At 38.9% G+C, this 19316-nt stretch overlaps 1 protein-coding gene across 1 annotated transcript in view; it reads left to right on the top strand.

Moving 5' to 3' along the window:
* The first annotated feature begins 17596 nt into the window (after positions 1–17596).
* CCDC102B (coiled-coil domain containing 102B) overlaps positions 17597–19316 on the top strand; it is a 269181-nt gene continuing 267461 nt past the window's right edge. The window contains exon 1 of the mRNA XM_040264340.1: positions 17597–17839. The gene's annotated coding sequence lies outside the window, so the exon portion shown is untranslated. The remainder of the gene's footprint in view (positions 17840–19316) is intronic.

The following is a 19316-nucleotide window of genomic DNA, read 5'->3' on the forward strand; positions in this document are numbered from 1 at the left end:
GGGAAGGCTCACAGTAAACTCACAGAGGTCCAGTTCTGCTTCCAGATGTTCCGGGGTTATTTCCACCTCTAACCTTTCACACAAGCTCAAGCGATGCCGAGATTAATTGAATGTTTACATTCTGCACAGCCAGCTAGTTGATCATTTACTTTTGTGCTGAAGTGATAGCTGTGTGGAGTTTCAGCTCAATGTGACTGTCTATGCTAATGGACCCCCACCTTGACAAGTTCTAGGCTCAAGTTTACTGGGTTTTGGAAGATAATTTCACATTAAAAGCCAACATTACCATTTTATTCCTTGATTTCTAACTTTCACGTCTCATTTGACCTAGTATTTCTGAGTTGTTCTGCAGCCCAGCGAAACAATGTTGCTTTTTACTGTTGTTCATTGGCTCAGTTGTGTCCAACTCTTTGTGACCCCATGTACTGCAGCCCGCCAGGCTTCCCTGTCCTTTACCACCTCCTGGAGCTTGCTCAAACTCCTGTCCATTGAGTCAGTGATGCCATCCAACTATCTTGCACTCTGTCATCCCCTTCTCTTCCTGCCTTCAGTCTTTCCCAGCATCATACCAGCTATTTAAAATCTTATCATTAGTAGTCTTCAGAGGATATTTAGATATCCATGCTGCCAGAGAGCACTATTTCATGGTATACTGAAATTTAAAGTAAGCTGGTTAAAACGAGTTTCTTGCCTAGAAGTAAAAAACAAAGAAAAGCTAAGAACAGTTTCCTAAATACATCAAACATGGTTAATCCGATTGTTTGAATCTCTAGAGACAAAAGAAAGCATATTGTTCTGAACTCAATGGAAATTTTTCTTTACTATTTTAAAGAAAAATTCTTATTCGTAAGTTTTCATTCGCTGGCATGTTAAAGGTACTAGATTAGAAACTAGAAATGATAGGGCTTGTGTAAGGGTCTTATTGTAATTAAACCACTGATGCACATGTTTAACAAGAGAGGCAACCCTTTCTGGCAAGAAAGGGAGAGATACAATTCACGATATTTGCAGCTATAGTCTAACAGTAGAAAAACAACTTAATTACAGTTTGACGTACTTGAGAATTTTAAGCAACATTTCTCCTCTCCATATGTGTAACTGTCCTTTAATTAATGACAAACGTTATCAATTCCTGAGTCCAGAAATTTTTATTTGCCAAAGGAATTGATTAATATTCCACATATAACATCATTTAGCTTTATCTAAGTTTTGCCATTTCCTTTTCATCAACCAATATACTCTTTTGGAGTTCATATTGTATTTTGTATGAATTGAATATCCAAGAATGACTTCTTCACCTCTGAAAATCTTGGACTTATAAGTGGGTAGCTGCTATCATTTGGTGTGAGACTTACTCAGTTTTAGTTTACTACCTCATCAAATGTCAGAGATGAATAGGACTGAGGATATTATCAGACCAAATCCTTAAGGAAAAAATACAAAACAAACAGCAAACAAAAAAAGACCAAGTCACAGTGATTGATTTGAATAACTTTTTCCGAAGTCATTTACTTAAGTGTGTTTATATGTAAAAACCGATCAAATCCCTAATGCATAACTGAAGAAGTAAATCATGCTCATTTGTACTGTTTTATTGAAAACCTAGTCTTTTTCAAGCAGTGGACTGGAAATTGGAGATAAAGGGTAAGCAAGGCATGGGAACTGCTCTCAAGGAATTCAGAGTCAGAGAAGTGTAACTGTAAAGAAATAGTTTAGACTTCTGGTCAAAACACTTTCTAGTTCTGGCCTTCAATGCAGCCTTTGCAAATTTATCATTGCAAAGAAGAAAAAGGAGAAAACTCAAGGAAACACCAGAACAAAACAGAAACTGAGACAATCTTGTGCTGGAATTTTGAAGAATCAAAGACAGTTTTATAAGGTAGATACGGTGTGTATGTGAAAAACTGATCTTCAGCATCTGACTTATCCTAAATTTTGATAGGGGTTATTCTGAATAATAAAACAAGGATGCTTTTCATGTTCCTGTTTAGTGACATACTAAGCATCCAGAGATGCTTAAAGCTTACCATTCAGAAAATTAAGATCATGGCATCTGGTTCCGTCACTTCATGGCAAATAGATGGCAAAACAAAAGAAACTGTGACAGACTTTATTTTCTTGAGCTCCAAAATCGCTGCAGATGGTGACTACAGCTGTGAAATTAAAAGATGCTTTCTCCTTGGAAGAAAAACTATGACCAACCTAGACAGCATATTAAAAAGCAGAGACATTACTTTGCCAACAAAGGTCCATCTAGTCAAAGCTATGTTTTTTTCCAGTAGTCATGTATGGATGTGAGAGTTGAACTATAAAGAAATCTGAGTCCCAAGAAGTTGATGCTTTTGAACTGTGGTGTTGGAGAAGACTCTTGAGAGTCCCTTGGACTGCAGGGAGATCCAACCAGTCCATCCTAAAGGAAATCAGTCCTGAATATTCATTGGAAGGACTGACGCTGAAGTTGAAACTTCAATACTCTGGCCACTGGATTCGAAGAACTGACTCATTTGAAAAGACCCTGAGGCTGGGAAAGATTGAAGGTGGGAGGAGAAGGGGACAACAGAGGAGGAGATGATTGGATGGTATCATTGACTCAATGGACATGAGTTTGAGCAAGCTCCAGGAGTTGGTGATGGACAGGGAAGCCTGGCGTGCTGCAGTCCATGGAGTCACAAAGAGTCGGACACAACTGAGCGACTGAACCGACTGAAGCATCCAGAGAACTGGGCAGTCACTCTTGAGTGTGTTTCTATGATAGTGACAGAAGTTGTTTCCACATACCTTGCCCTCATCCCCGAGTAGCTTGGTAAACAAAGAACACAAATGCCAAAACTTTTTACTCTGGTAGGAAAGTTTTATGCACACACATGTGTTTGTGTCTTTATAGAGGTGTGTGAGTCTGCAATGTAACAAGAAATTAAGAAAAGTATAGTTTCCATCACAAAAGAATTATAACAGCGTGACAATGGTAAGGCTGCTCGCAGTACATCTTGGAAATTATATTTTTTCCACATACTATTGTCAGTAGATTGCTTAAGGTGACTGGAAAGTAAGGAGAGAATAATAGTTATTTACATTTTAAAATTTTATTTTTTCTTAAATTTGTGTTTTCATAGTAGTCTAATAATACACCTCATATATTGCCACAGTGGTAGAAATCTATATTTTATAGATGAGTTCATATATTGTGGATTCACATTGAATTTGACTTGTTGGTGATTGCATAATCAAAATGCTTGCAGATGACTAATGTAGAGAAACAGACAATCATGCAGTAAGGGAAAGAAAAAAGCAATAAAAATGTAGCCAACTATACAGATGAGTTATATTAGTAATTCTACAGAGTCTTGCTATTGATTATAAGGAGCTCTGATAACTTAGACAAACTTGCTGCTTTTTATAAAAAAGAAAATGAACTGATTTTCTTTTTTAATAAAACAGCTCTGTTGAGATATAATTCATGTTCTGTATAGTTCACTCAGTTAAAATGTATAATTCAGTGGCTTTAGTTGATTCACAGCTGTGCACCCATCATCATGATCAGTTTTTAAATGTTTTTTATCACCTAAGATGAAGGAAAGAAAAAAATTTTGCTCCTTTTACCAGTTAGTCTTCATTTCCCTCCAACCTCACCTGTATGCAAAGTATAGTCTACTTTCTATATATTTTCCAATTCTGGACACTTCACAGAAATGCAGTCACCTGACATAATTTTTTCAGGCTTCTTCAGTGTTATAGCAGGTACCAGCTCTTCATTATTTTTCTTTGCTAAGTGATATTCCAACAAATAGGTATACCAAATTTTGTTTATACATTTATCAGTCAATGAGCATTTAAAAAATATTTTTGGCTATTATAAACAATGCTGATATGAACATTTGAGTACAAGTTTTTGTGTGGCTGGGAAAGAATGGAAACAATGAGAGACTTTATTTTCTTGGGCTCCAAAATCACTGCAGACGGTGACTGCAGCCAAGAAATTAAGACTCTTGCTCCTTGGAAGAAAAATTATGACCAACCTAGACAGCTTTAAAAAAGCAGAGACATTACTTTGCTGACAAAGTTCTGTCTAGTCAAAGCTATGGTTTTTCCACTAGTTATGTATGGATGTGAGAGTTGGACTATAAAGATAGCTGAGCACCAAAGATTTGATGCTTTTGAACTGTGGTGTTGGAAAAGACTCTTGCAAGTCCCTTGGACTGCAAGGAGATCCACACAGTCAATCCTAAAAGAAATCAATCCTGAACATTCATTGTAAGGACTGATGCTGAAGCTCCAATACTTTGGCCACCTGATGCAAAGAACTGACTCATTGGAAAAGACCCTGATGCTGGGAAAGATTGAAGGTGGAAGGAGAAGGAGATGACAGAGGATGAGATGGTTAGATGGCATCACTGACTCAGTGGACATGAGTTTGAGCAGGCTCCAGGTGTTGGTGATGGACAAGGAAGCCTGGTGTGCTGCAGTCCATGGGGTCACAAAGAGTCGGACATGACTGAGTGACTGAACTGAACTGACTGAGGATTTTATTTCAGTTGCAGATATACCTAGTAATATAATCGTTGGGTCTTATGGAAATTCTGTGTTCAAAATTCTGAGGGACTATCAGATTGTTTTCCAAAGACCACTTCACCTATGAATAGAGATATAGTTTATGTTTAATTTTGATGCCTATCAGTTTAGTTTTCTTGCCTAACTACTCTGGCTAGGACTTCCAGCACAATATTGAACAGAAGCGGTGAAAGTGAACATTCTTTCTCATTATATTAGAGAGATAGTAGAGAGAAAACTTTCAGTGTTTTATGATTGAGCTTTATGTTAGGTATGGGCTTTTCATATATGCTGTTTATCATGTTGAAGATATTCCTTTCTATTTCTAGTTTACTGAGTGTTTCTAACATAAAAGACTGTTGGATTTTGCAAACTGCTTTTTCTGGTATCTGTTGACATGATCACATGTACTTTTTCACCTTCCTTCTATTATTAGTGGTGTATTACGTTGATTGATTTCCATATGTTGAAATTTCTTTGTATTCCTAGAGTATATCTCACTTGCTTATGGTATACAATCTTTTTAATATCCATTAAATTCTAATTTTTAGAATTTTATTCAGGAATTTTTCATTCATACTTATAAAGGACATTGTGCTGCATTTTATTGTGATGTCTTTGTTTGGCTTTGGTATTTAGGGTAATGCTGGCTTTCTTGAATCAGTTAGGCACTGTTACCTCTTCTATTTTTTGAAGTGCTTGAGAAGGATTGGTATTAATTCTTCTTTCAATGTTTTTTTAGAATCCATCTTCTGGTCCTGGGCTTTATTTTGTTTGGAGGTCTTTGATGACTCATTGTTCTTTATTTATTATAGATCTGTGAGATATTCTATTGTTTCCTTAGTTTTGGTAGTTTGTGAATTTATAGGAATCTGTAGATATCATTTAGGCTATATAATTTGTTGATGTATTATTGTTCATAGGACTTTCTTACAATCCTTTTAAAATTTGTTTGTTTGGTAGAAATGTCTCCACTTTTTATGTCTATCCCATTAATATGATTCTATTCTTTTATGTCTCTCTCTTTCTCATTAATCTGACTAAAGGTCATCAATTATATTGACCTTTTAAAGAACAGACTTTTGTTCATGCTCTCTGTTTGCTTATTCTTCATACTGTTTATCTCTGATCTAATCTTTCTTATATTCTTTCTGCTAGCTTTGGGTTTAGTTTTCTTTTCTTTACAAATTTCCATAAGGAGTAAAGGTATTGATTGGAGCCACAAAGATCTCCTACTCTGCTTCAGTGGACATTCTCCTGGTTAATTATTTGCTTGGTTACCATAAAGTTTTGCCTATCTTCCAGAGTTCCAGTAGGTGGATTCTGACAATTTCAACAAGTTGTCAGTGGTTTTTTAACTTCAAAAATTGCTTAACCTACCATTTTGCTGATGTTATTTGAGACAGAAACATTTTGTATTCTCTTGAAATGGACAATTTTGCTGTAGATCTGTGTTAATTCACCTACTCTCTGTCATAATATGTTCTGAAGGGGCCTAGACCTGTGTCAGAAAAATGACTTTATGCTAATCACATCAGATGAGGGAGAAGTAGTTAGTACATTGATGACCTTGCTAAGACACATGCTCTACCAAGAATCGAAGAGAAACTCTACCATATCAATAAAAGTTAGGTATACAGGGCAACACCACCATGATAAAGGAAATACAAATTATCTATTGGTCATCTGTAGTGATTAATTAATGATATCATGAATGGTACATAACAAGATGTCTTCATTACTTATTTGATCATGGAGGTCAGGGATAATAGTCTTATTTATGTTTATTTGTATTTTCTAATCTCTAAAAAGAAATATCCATTAATTATGAAGTAAACGTTTTTGACCAAAACATATTTAAGTACTCAAGAAATTAATATGAGAAGGCTGAGTGGGTGGACAAAAAAATCTGGACATGTAATTTTTCTTTGCTGAAGTCAAGATTCTTTATCTGTAAAATAATGACTTTACTATATTAGTTGTTTTCCAAAGTGCTCCTTAGAGTCTGGGGAGTCTATGGATGATCTCCAAGGGCCATTGTTGGAGGAAATTAGATATGAGGAGACTTTCCAAGTGGGCAGGTATCCAAGCCTTCCTCCAAGCATTAATGGAAGAAGTTCCACTTTTGACATACAAGACTTCTGTGTAATATTACTATATTTTTTATTCTTAAAAGAAAGGCTTCTACTACATTAAAAACATTTTGAAAGCCAGTGTGAAAAATAATTTCTTGGGTTAATTCTGAATATAATCTGTCAAAATACTAAAATATAATTGTTATTTTTTTAATTGCTGGCACTGTCATTTGACTTTGGCCTGTATAAAGATTTGCAGAATAAATAGAAGGCAAAAGTATCCAGTATGGGTATTTTAAAAGATTTTCATAACAATACTTATTGCCAAGCCTTGTATGTTATTTCAGGTAAAGTGATAATATACATTATCACTAAAATTATTTTTAATTAATTTTAATTTTGAGATCTAAGAGATATTATAAATAGAATAGTCCTTGAAGTATTCTGAGTGTTTCTTAAAAAAATAAACAAAAGATTGTAAAAACACAAACTTCCTTTATTACAGTTATCTTTTGTTAATTTTCTGTTGTGTAACCAGAAAGATAAATTTTCTGGTCTGAATTTTCCAATCTGAACCAGTAACAGTGCAATTTCTGCTTGAAGAAACAATTATAGTCCTGTTCTTATACTATCCTACCAAATACATTGTCATCATTGAATTCTCTTGGGAAGATGTTTAATCATGTTTATAGGCACAATTTTAGCATATTTTTATTTTTGAACTTCCAGGATTGGATTAAACTATACATTTTTATTTGACTCATCACCACATTGTTTCTGTTTTTATTGATTTGGAACATTTTAAAATTCATGAAAAAATTAACATATACATCTCTGCATACTTATTGTGTAGGAATATACCAAAATAAAATTGCCTTCAGAAGTATTTTTAAAAATATGAACCTCAATTCTTTATTTCTTTTCTCCCATAGTTTTCCAATGTCAGTAGAAATTAAGCCTGGGTAATGGGATATATGTATTGAAAATATCAGTGTCTTTATTTAATTAGCTAGTGGTTCTACGTAGTTCATTTTTACTTAAGTTAAACCAATGTTTTTGTTTATCTTTTGCTTCTGTGTTAGAGTTTAATATTCTCAGTCATGCTTGATCTTTATCAGAGGTTAATTCCCCTCTGGCAGTTTAGAGTTGCCACTGTAACACTCTAATTTACAATAGCTGGAAATAAAAAAGATTTGAATTTTGCAATAGTACTTTGCCAGAATTAAATAAAATCTTGAGGGACATTTACTCCTTTAAAGTGCTTAGAATAAAAAGAATATTATTCACTTCTTTCATGTTTGCTATATAGTCAAATCTATATGATGATGGTGATGATGATGTTACTGTTAATTTTTACACCTGCTATTTAATTGAGTGTATGCTATATGCCAGGGGCATCCTCAGTGGCTCAGCAGTAAACAATCCACCTACAATGAAGTAGTCACAGGAGGCGCAGGTTTGATCCTTGGATCGGGAAGATCTCCTGGAGAAGGGCATGGCAACCCCCTCCAGTATTCTTGCCTGGAGAATCCCATGGACAGAGGAGGCTGGCGGGCTACAGTCCATGGGGTCGCTAAGAGTTGGACACAACTGAAGTGACTTAGCACGCACACATGCACGCATATGCCAGACTCTGTTGGAGTCTGTTTTTGCAGATTCTGAAGAATCCTAACCTCCCTGTGTTGCAGGTGAGGTGTTGGTGTCAGTCGAGGTTGCTGTAGAGGGGACATTTGTTTACCCAGCAGACCTGGCCCCTGAAGGGACCCCCGGACAAGGCCTTTGTGAGCCTGATTCAGGAGGTTTCCCACTGTGGTGTGTGTATGCAGATCAGGAAAGCAAGCTCTAGATACCACAGGCTCTTTATTTTAAGTCTTATTTTTGAGTGGATTATTTCAGTGTATTTCACTACCACTGGAGTCTCTTTTCTTCATTCTTCAGGGTCTCCTATTTTCCTGAGTTTTGCCACACTTTTTACTCTTTGGGCTGCAGTCCATGGGGTCGCGAAGAGTCCGACACGACTGAGTGACTTCACTTTCACTTTTCACTTTCATGCATTGGAGAAGGAAATGGCAACCCACTCCAGTGTTCTTGCCTGGAGAATCCCAGGGACGGGGGAGCCTGGCGGGCTGCCATCTATGGGGTCGCACAGAGTCGGACACGACTGAAACGACTTAGCAGAAGCACACTTCACTCGCTGAATGTTAAATTGTACTCTTTCAAGAAAAAATTATTCTTGGCATTATCAGTTTAGATGTAACAAGGAGAAGCTCTTTAGTTTTTGAATCTGTGGTCATTCTGGAGTTTCAGTTACCAAGAAAGTTAATCATAACATGGTAAAACTAATTAGAAATGGGTTCCCTGCCGTAAAAATGTCTTCTGTAACATTTAAACATTTTTGTTTTCATTCCCTTTGCATTTGATACCCTAACATGCACAGATTGCATGAGGGGCTACGTTGGAAAAGTGTGAGTAGAGTGGTGGGGTGTGTGTCTCTATGTGCTAGAGAGAAAGAGATTAAGAAGCTTAATGGGAGTATCCAGTCTAATTTCCTGGCTGTATACATGGGGAAAACAAGGCTGGGAATGAGAGAATCCCTTTACCCAAAGCTGACAGCTCCTTATTTGCAGATGAAAGCCGTGTCTTAGCCTCGCCCTCCCACTGCTCCATCACTCTGAACAAAGAATCTCCACCAAAAGAGTTTTGCCCCTTAGGGGCCATTTGGCAATGTCTGGAAACATTCTTGGTCATCATAGTTTGGATGTTCTGCTGGTAACTAATGGGCAGAAGCCAGGGATGCTGCTAAACTCCCTACGGTGCACAAGACAGCTCCATATAACAGTTATGTGGTCCAAATGTCAACAGTGCTGAGTTTGAGAAATCCTTCCAAACTGTGAAGTACTTCACAATGTGATTAATTAACAGGTGACAAATTGACTTCTACTATAAGCTTGATCAAAACCCAATGACTAAATGTTCAATCCTAATTATGTAAAATATATCTGATGATTTAAAAGGGAAGTATTGTCTCTGGACCATTGTCTCATAAGTATTCCCGAGGATTGTTCAAAGTCTCACAAAGATGAATTTATTACAGTTTCACAAAGTCTCACTGAGAAGTTCGCCACATGCTTAATACAAGCCCAAGTAATATACTAATCGTTTTCATTAGGCCTATGAGTTGGGCACCAGAGCAAGATCATGACCATGAAGCTCCCATGCAGAGAAGCAACAAAAGAAATTATATCATCAAACTGGTTGTACTCATATCTGCTTCCTGCTCCTATTTAGAATACAAAAATTTTGCTTTAAAATATTTTGAAGACATTGAAATTAAGTCAACAGACTACTTTAAAAAAATAATTAACAACAAAGATAGTTAGGTAGTTTGGGATGGACATGTAAACACTGCTATATTCAAAATGAATCACCAACAAAGGCCTACTGTATAGCCTGTGGAACTCTGCTCAATGTTATGCGCCAGCCTGGATGGGAGGGGAGTTTGGGGCAGAATGGATACATGTATATGTATGGCTGTGTCCCTTCCCTGGTCTCCTAAAACTATCACAACATTGTTAATCAGCTGTACCCCAACAGAAAATGAAAGGTTTAAAAAATAATTAGCACTAATGATAGCTTTAATTATTTAGTGTTGGGTCTGTTTTAAGCACTTTATATACAGTGTCCTTTTTTTGCAAAGAAGCCAATTTTGGTTTTGATTGAAATGCACTAGGTGATTTGAAATCAGATTAGAAATGTGTATGTACAAAACCATGAAGCACACTGTCACTCTACAAATACATCCTTCATCAATCAAGAGACAGGCTGGGAAGCCACATCTTTTGTTAAACTAACTTGTGCCATCCATCAGTCACATAAATCTGCATGTCAATGTGTGAGTCTCACTGCTGAGTTAGAGAAAGTATTACTTCTCTCTCATTATTTTAGAAATGGAAATTATTGTCTCACAGTGTCCAGAATTTCTTTACAAGCACAACGTACAATTTGTAATACAAAGCCAACTCTATTTGTATTTTTTCAATTGAGGGAAAAGTTAAGGCAAAAGATGTAACAAAAGTAAATCAGATCCCTGATAGAACATATTTTAAAAAGAAGAGGCCCTGGTATCAGACAGACCTCAAAATCACGTTTCTGAGAATGTCAGTCCCTTCATTCACATGATGTGATCACTAATCTAGAGCCAGACATCTTGGAATGTGAAGTCAAGTGGGCCTTAGAAAGCATCACTACGAACAAAGCTAGTGGAGGTGATGGAATTCCAATTGAGCTGTTTCAAATCCTGAAAGATGATGCTGTGAAAGTGCTGCACTCAATATGCCAGCAAATTGGGAAAACTCAGCAGTGGCCACAGGACTGGAAAAGGTCAGTTTTCATTCCAATTCCAAAGAAAGGTAATGCCAAAGAATGCTCAAACTACCGCACAAGTGCACTCATCTCACATGCTAGTAAAGTAATGCTCAAAATTCTCCAAGCCAGGCTTCAACAATACGTGAACCATGAACTCCCTGATGTTCAAGCTGGTTTTAGAAAAGGCAGAGGAACCAGAGATCAAATTGCCAACATGCGCTGGATCATGGAAAAGCAAGAGAGTTCCAGAAAAACATCTGTTTCTGCTTTATTGACTATGCCAAAGCCTTTGACTGTGTGGATCACAAGAAACTGTGGAAAATTCTGAAAGAGATGGGAATACCAGACCACCTGACCTGCCTGTTGAGAAATCTGTATGCAGGTCAGGAAGCAACAGTTAGAACTGGACATGGAACAATAGGCTGGTTCCAAATAGGAAAAGGAGTACGTCAAGGCTGTATATTGTCACCCTGCTTATTTAACTTCTATGCACAGTGCATCATGAGAAACGCTGGACTGGAAGAAACACAAGCTGGAATAAAGATTGCCAGGAGAAATATCAATAACCTCAGATATGCAGATGACACCGCCCTTATGGCAGAAAGTAAATAGGAGCTAAAAACCCTCTTGATGAAAGTGAAAGTGGAGAGTGAAAAAGTTGGGTTAAAGCTCAACATTCAGAAAACGAAGATCATGGCATCTGGTCCCATCACTTCATGGCAAATAGATGGGGAAACAGTGGGAACAGTGTCAGACTTTATTTTTTGGGGCTCCAAAATCACTGCAGATGGTGACTGCAGCCATGAAATTAAAAGACGCTTACTCCTTGGAAGAAAAGTTATGACCAATCTAGACAGCATATTCAAAAGCAGAGACATTACTTTGCCAACTAAGGTCCATCTAGTCAAGGCTATGGTTTTTCCTGTGGTCATGTATGGATGTGAGAGTTGGACTGTGAAGAAGGCTGAATGCTGAAGAATTGATGCTTTTGAACTGTGGTGTTGGAGGAGACTCTTGAGAGTCCCTTGGACTGCAAGGAGATCCAACCAGTCCATTCTGAAGGAGATCAGCCCTGGGATTTCTTTGGAAGGAATGATGCTAAAGCTGAAACTCCAGTACTTTGGCCACGTCATGCCAAGAGTTGACTCGTTGGAAAAAACTCTGATGCTGGGAGGGATGGGGGGCAGGAGGAGAAGGGGACGACCGAGGATGAGATGGCTGGATGGCATCACGAACTCGATGGACGTGAGTCTGAGTGAACTGGGAGATGGTGATGAACAGGGAGGCCTGGCGTGCTGCGATTCATGGGGTCGCAAAGAGTCAGACACAACTGAGCGACTGAACTGAACTGAACTGAAGGCTATTATATGTTGCTTTAGGATAACCTACAAATACTGTTAATGATATTAAAATTGTAACAATTAAAAGTTAACAAAATAGCTGAATCCAAGGTCCACAGGAAAATCTTTCCATTTGTCATACTTTGTCAATATTTCTCTTTTTCTTACTTGGTCAGTGAGAGGCATACACGTGTAATGTTTGGCACTATTCTTTCAATTATAAAAACAGAAAAAATTAGAAAAAAAATTTAAATCACAAACACTAGTTCAGTGTTTCAAAGTATATCTTTCTAATTCATTTTCTCTACAAGTTGCCCCATCTTGAGATACCCTCATTAATTTTGTTTTCTTCATTGCTTTTATAGGTCATCCATACATTTATTCACCTATCCATTTATACCTTCATTCATTTACTCATTGACTTATTTTCCTATTTGCAAAGGATTGGAAGACAAACCCAGCATTATATCCTTAAGAAATTTACAAGACTTCCTTGGTGATCCAGTGGTTAAGAATCCATGGGTTCGACCCCTGGTTGAGGAGGATCCCACATGCCCTGGGGAAACTAAGCCCATGCACCACAACTATTGAGCCCTCGTTCTAGAGCTCTTGCTCTGCAGCAAGAGAAGCCACCAGGAGGAGAAACCACCCACCACAACTAGAGTAGATCCTGTTCACTGCAGCAGTAGAAAGCTGGTGCGCAACAACGAAGACCCAGTGCAGCTGAAATAAACAAAATGTTTTAAAAAATAATAATAATTATGAAATTCACAGTTAGCTGAGGAAACACACATGTAAATAAGTCATGAACATCGCCTTTGGCTGCAGCATCAACTCTTTCCGTGGGAATCAGGAAAGGCCTCGCTGAGACGGTGAGAAACAGCTGTAAAACTGGGTAAAGGTTGCTGCGGGGGTTTTCAGTTTCATGGTTTCTTCAGCCTTCCTCGACTAGGTGATAAGGATCCGGAGGAAAGTCCGTTCTGATGAGGACTTATTCCCCATGGTTCCTGCAGTTAGATGCCGTTACAGCTCTTTATTGGCCTGCAGCTCCCACGCTAATAAGGAAGGCCGGAGGAGAAACCTGACGCCAGTGGGTTACACAGATGACTTCTCTTCTCCTCCCATCGCCAAAGTCCACACTAGCCAACCGCGGTCCCAGCTCCTCCAGCCCTTCCCACTGAGACTCCCGTCTAAGTCCTGACCTCGTGACCTTGCAATCAGTTAAAGAATGCGTCTCTGGGCTTCCCTGGTGGCTCAGTGGTAAAGAATCCTGCTGCCGATGCAGGAGAAGCAGGTATGATCCCTGATCTGGGAAGATCCCCCAAGCTTCGGAGCAGCTAAGCCCGAGCGCCGCAACTACTGAGCCTGTGCTCTAGAGCCTGGAGCCGCAACTACTGAGCCGTGCGCCCTAGAGCCCCTGGCCCACAGCAAGAGAAGCCAACCCCGAGAAGCCCCTGCTCCCCGAGACTAGAGAGAGGCCTGTGCAGCAGTGAAGACCCAGCACTGCTGCTGCTGCTGCTGCTAGGTCGCTTCAGTCGTGTCCGACTCTGTGCGACCCCATAGACGGCCTCTTACCAGGCTCCCCCATCCCTGGGATTCTCCAGGCAAGAACACTGGAGTGGGTTGCCATTTCCTTCTCCAATGCATGAAAGTGAAAAGTGAAAGTGAAGTCGCTCAGTCGTGTCCAACTCTTAGCGACCCCATGGACTGCAACCTACCAGGCTCCTCCATCCATGGGATTTTCCAGACAAGAGTACTGGAGTGGGGTGCCATTGCCTTCTCTGGAAGACCCAGCACAGCTAAAATTAAATAAATACGTAAAAAAAAAAAAAAAAAAAGACTGCTTCTCCACTTCGAGCCTCCTGTCCTTGTTCATGGAGGGAAGAGAGAATGAAGAGGCAGCCCCATGAGCAAGACAAAGCTTCCCCAAAAATGTTCTTCAGACTCTCACTTGCATCTCACTGGTAAAGTCCTACCGTGTGGCCGAGTGTGTTCATACTGGGAGTCTTAGTAACATAAGGTGTTTTTTGTTCTGCTTTTTAAGCTGACTACACTGTTGCCCCAAACAAAAATAAAAATTGTTTTCGTAAGGAGGAATAGAGAAATAATATTGGTGAGCAAATATCAGAATGCACCGGGAAGACCTAACATATAAAGTGAAACTGGAATATACACAAAAATCAGCTTTCAATGATGTCTGCAGAGTGCCTTAAGCTATTGTGAACTGGCCAGCAAATTATGAAAACTCCAAGGCTGAATTTTCTCCTCTTTTTTAATTAGGTGCCTCTTCCTTTTTATGGGACATGGAATGTTAACATAATGGGGGGTGTGTGTGTATGATGTCATATTGGCAGTGCACTCTCTGAACTAAGACGGAGGTGAGGGACAACCTTGTTTCTACGATGCTGAAAGGTACCATGCTATCAGTCAACAAAGCATTTGTGAGCCAGGTTTGGCAATAAGGACAAAGCAGGACATCTACTCCACTTTCTGACCCCAAGGAAAGTAAAGCTGTGTGGAACATGAGAGCCTCCACTTGACAGTTCCAGAGACAATACCTCCATAGACAGTCAGATTTTACTGGCTTAATTTACAAATTTGCCAGCGAAATAATTGATGTGTTAAAACATTAATCTGATTAGTGTGAATTCAAAAAAGCTGGGGAAGATGAAGTGGAGATAGACAAACAGACATTCTTTCAGGATTTGCTATGAAAGTGTGTTGTCATATTCAAAGGGTGAAGAGGAATGAGGACTCAGGAATAATAAAATTGTTTCTAGCTTGAGAGACTGGATGGTGGCATACAAGACTAAACATTAATCAAGAAACGTTGCATTCTGGCAAATGTATTTTGAAGAAGGAATTTGATAAGATGGTTAAAAATCATTAGAGATTTCAAGTAGCAGGAGTATTACAAATAAGCAACTGTAACTCTTACTAAGGGCTTCCCAGGTGGCGTTCATGACAAAGAACCCACCTGCCAGTTCAAGAGATATAAAAGGTGTGGGTTTGAGCCCTGGGTCAGGAAGATCCCCTGGAAGAGGGCATGGCAACCCACTCCAGCATTCATGCCTGGAGAATCCCATGGACAGAGGAGCCTGGTGGGCTACCAGCCACTGGGTCTCAAAGAATCAAACACGACTGAAGCGACTTAACACACACAACATAAACTCTTACTAAAGATGTAGAGGAACAAGCTTGGAGTCAGAGAGATCATTTAGGAAGACACTGCAGTGATCCAGACAGGTTATAACAGTTACCTGAACCAGGATTGTTGCAGGGGCAAGAGAGAGGACTGGGCAGATTACTGAAGTAAAATCAAAAGCAAGTGATGCTGCACTGAATACAGATAGAAGTCAAGGATGATGTCTAGAATACTTTTTTTTAGCAAAGTGTAAGACAGGTTGGCATAACTGAGGCAAACAATGCAGCTAGTCCATGGAAAGATGATGATTTCAGTTTTAAATAACTTGATGCTATATTGTCATCTTTCCTAGTAGCAGAGTATAGTGTGTTGATATATATGAGTGTTGGAGACTCAGAAGAGGATTGGATCCAAATGTAAGTATTTGGAAATCAGTCGGAAGGAAAGGTGATCATTGAAACCATTAGCATGGGTGACATTATCCAGAGAGGTAATAGATTTACATGAAGACACTGAAGGATATAAGGATGAGGGGGAAAGGGCCACCTCCAGAGAGAGGGGAGAGAGAAGTGAGTGGTCATATGGGAGACCAGGAAGATGTAGTGCTGAGATCCGAGAAGTCTTCACGTCGGTGCTGTGGTGAACAATATCAAGGGCTACATAGATGCCGCGTAGCACGGAGGCTGAGAGGAGTCTATGACATTAAAAAAAAAAATTTGTGTGTGAATGCGTGTGCCTGTGTGTGCAGAGGGGCAAGTATGTGTTTTCAGAGACAGTCACTTTGGTGAACTAAAGGGAGTAGTGGGCAGATTAAGTGGAGTTCTTGGCTGGAAAGAGGTCTTTCAGTCATCTTACCGTGAGACAGAAGAGAACGCTAACTGCAAGGGAAGATGACCCACCTGAAAGCAAGGTCCACTGGCATACCTGAGACTCGCCGAAGAACGGATGGTGTTTAGGATCTCATGGGGAAAACCCAGAGGAAAGGAGAGTTCAGTGAGAGAAGGGTATAGTGACTGAGCACATCTTCTGAAAAGACAGGATGGAAGGAAACCTCAGAGGGTTCACTTTCTGTGGGGGAGCGGTCACCCTCCATTGTACCAGGAAGAATGGAAGGATGCTCTTCACTAGAAAATAGATGACGGATCTGTTATACAGCTGGGACTTCCCCGTATGGCTCAGCACGTAAAGAATCTGCCTGCAATCCAGGAGACACCCCAGATGTAAGTTTGATCCCTGGGTCAGGAAGATCCCCCGCAGAAGGAAATGGCAACCCAGTCCAGTATTCTGGCCTGGAAAATCCCATGGACAGAGGAGCCTGACAGGCTGCAGTCCATGGGGTTGCACAGAGTCAGATATGACTGAGCGGCTAAGCACAAGCAGGTTATACAGCTAAGAATATTCCTCTGGATTAAAAAGAGAGGAAGAATAAAATCGTTTGAAAAAATTAACTCTCTAACTTTCAAATGCTGTTTTCATGCTATTTATTAATATAAGGATACAGTGACTGTGTTTCTTCTGCTCTCTCCTCTGAAAAAAACTTTGGACATTCTATGCTCTTAATTCAACTAGGAAAAAACTTTTTTTTTTTTTTTTGTGGTCTGCCATCACCCATTCGTCAGGACAATTCCTGACAGCTGCTTCATGTCGCTGGAAGGTCACGCCATTTGTTTTTTGTACCCCCCCCCCACCGCCGCCCACCCAGGGCAAGGGCCAGAGAGCTCTCTGGGGGCCCAGGAGACTGAAGCTCACAGTTCTTGCCTACATGAATGAAATCAAAGGTTCTGACATACAGTTTCTGTATCTTGATTTCTATACCCAAGTACTTTATTACATATTCTTTTTTCTTTTGGGGCACAATCTAATAAAGATCAGATTGAACCAATGATGCTTCCTATTGTTCCTGTCATCTGCATTATAATCTTTCTTTAAATCTTTTACAGATAGATTCTTTTTGCTTTGCCAATTTTTCTGTTACTGCTGCAAGTTAAGCAAATTGCTATTAAACATTAAACACACTGGTGGGTGATGAAGGGGTGAGTGTTTCTCCCTTTATTATGCATAGTAAAATTTCAAATAGGTTGTGTAGAAGCATTAGATTACGGTGCTGAGTTAGGGAACACTAAAACAATTTCCTTTTGGATCGCTCACTTGTCATCCACGGAGGGTGTTGTGGTATTGGTTTTGATAAAACTTCACAACCAATGGGAATCTTCTTTGAGTTAGTGTGGAGTGGCCTTAATGCTGGAAATAATCCTGTTGGCCTGGACCCCAGAGCTATACAGATGAGAAAAGGATGCAGGGAATTCTTCTGTTTACACATGTGTCTGTAACACTGAGCCGCCGGAGCAGTCCAGCCAGCCCAGAGGGTAAGATGCTTAATAACCTTGTGGCTTTTTATTTAATTTTTATATTTTCCTGCTGGGGCAGAACCTGTGTTGTTCTCAGAGCAAAGAAAAAGACAGTTGCTTATAAGATCCAAAACAAAACTACCATAGGTCTGGGAAACAGAGGGAATGGACGTTTCTTCTTAAAGTGGACGTGATTTCTTCCCTCCCTCTTCTGTTTCCCACGTTGGTATTATTTCTCCTGGCAGCTTGTTATACATTTCCAGTTTTGTAAAAAAAAAACAAAACAAACAAAAAAAAAACTGTATACTAACAAAACTCAGGTAAGATTTTTCAACTCTAAACTTAGACAGTAAGATAATATGTTGGTAATAAGACCTTGTCTTGTAGTTCCAAATGAATGAGTTAGCCAATGTGTTTGAAGTAGTTTATATTCTTAGAGTAAAAATAAAGTAGAATTGCTATGCAAATCCTCCTACGTATGCCTCGTGCATTTAGAGTTATTTTCATTTTGCTGGTCCGTGTGCTGAATTCCTGTCACTGTTAGCAGAAAAGTATATTTAAACTTAGCACTAATATTGATTTCTCTATGTAAGTTACCTGAGTAGTGTGGAGAAGAGACATAAAATAATACAATCCTATATAAAATTAAAGGAAATGGATATTTAGAGAAAGTCATTACAGAACTGAAGAAAACATAGCCTCTGGGAAGTATTTGCTTAGGTTTCCTGCAAAAATAAATTATGAAATGAAGGTTGAGTGGGCAAAGCTGTTAAATAGAAATAAAAAGGAGATATTCTTTTAAAAATATAATTATAAATGTGTAACATAGCTTTGAAATGCACGGTGATATTTCTTGATATTCTTGCTTACAGGAGCACTAGTTTTCCTATTTTCTACAATCATTTGAATACACGTTTGCTAATATTTTTGTTGGATAGAGTATTGTTACAACTTTTGATTAAATATTTTGTTGTTAATCATTTTATCGTCAAATATCCTCACATATAAATTAGTTTCTAATTCTGACTTTTCTGCATAGTTTTACAGAAGCATTAGATTAGAAAGGAGTCTTGAAAAGCTGGTAATACAACAGTTGTATAAGTTTTGTGTAATTTTGCAATACTGATTTAATATCAACGTGTATTTGAGTATTTGGGAAAATTCAGTGGGGTCTCTTTTGAAGCTTTCATGTGTTTTCATTGGATTCAGTATTTGTTTGACACAGGGACATAGTTTGTGGTGCCTCACTATGGGTGTAGCCTTGAAATTTATGATTTTAGAGACACCTTGAAAGAAAAGTCTGGATGCCTGAGTTGAGGTTTAAAAAATCAGTGTAATTTCCACTGTGATAAGAAAACAGACTATGTAGGATTTTAATACCTTTAAACCATGAAATTTCTGCAGCTTGTTTTATCTCCCTGGATATGTTCCAGTGTCTCCTAGTTTATAGTCTATGGGAACTTGAATAGCATTTGTATCCTACTGTTGTGTGAAA

Source organism: Oryx dammah, unplaced genomic scaffold (assembly GCF_014754425.2).
Source record: "Oryx dammah isolate SB20612 unplaced genomic scaffold, SCBI_Odam_1.1 HiC_scaffold_22, whole genome shotgun sequence".
Taxonomy (NCBI): domain Eukaryota; kingdom Metazoa; phylum Chordata; class Mammalia; order Artiodactyla; family Bovidae; genus Oryx; species Oryx dammah.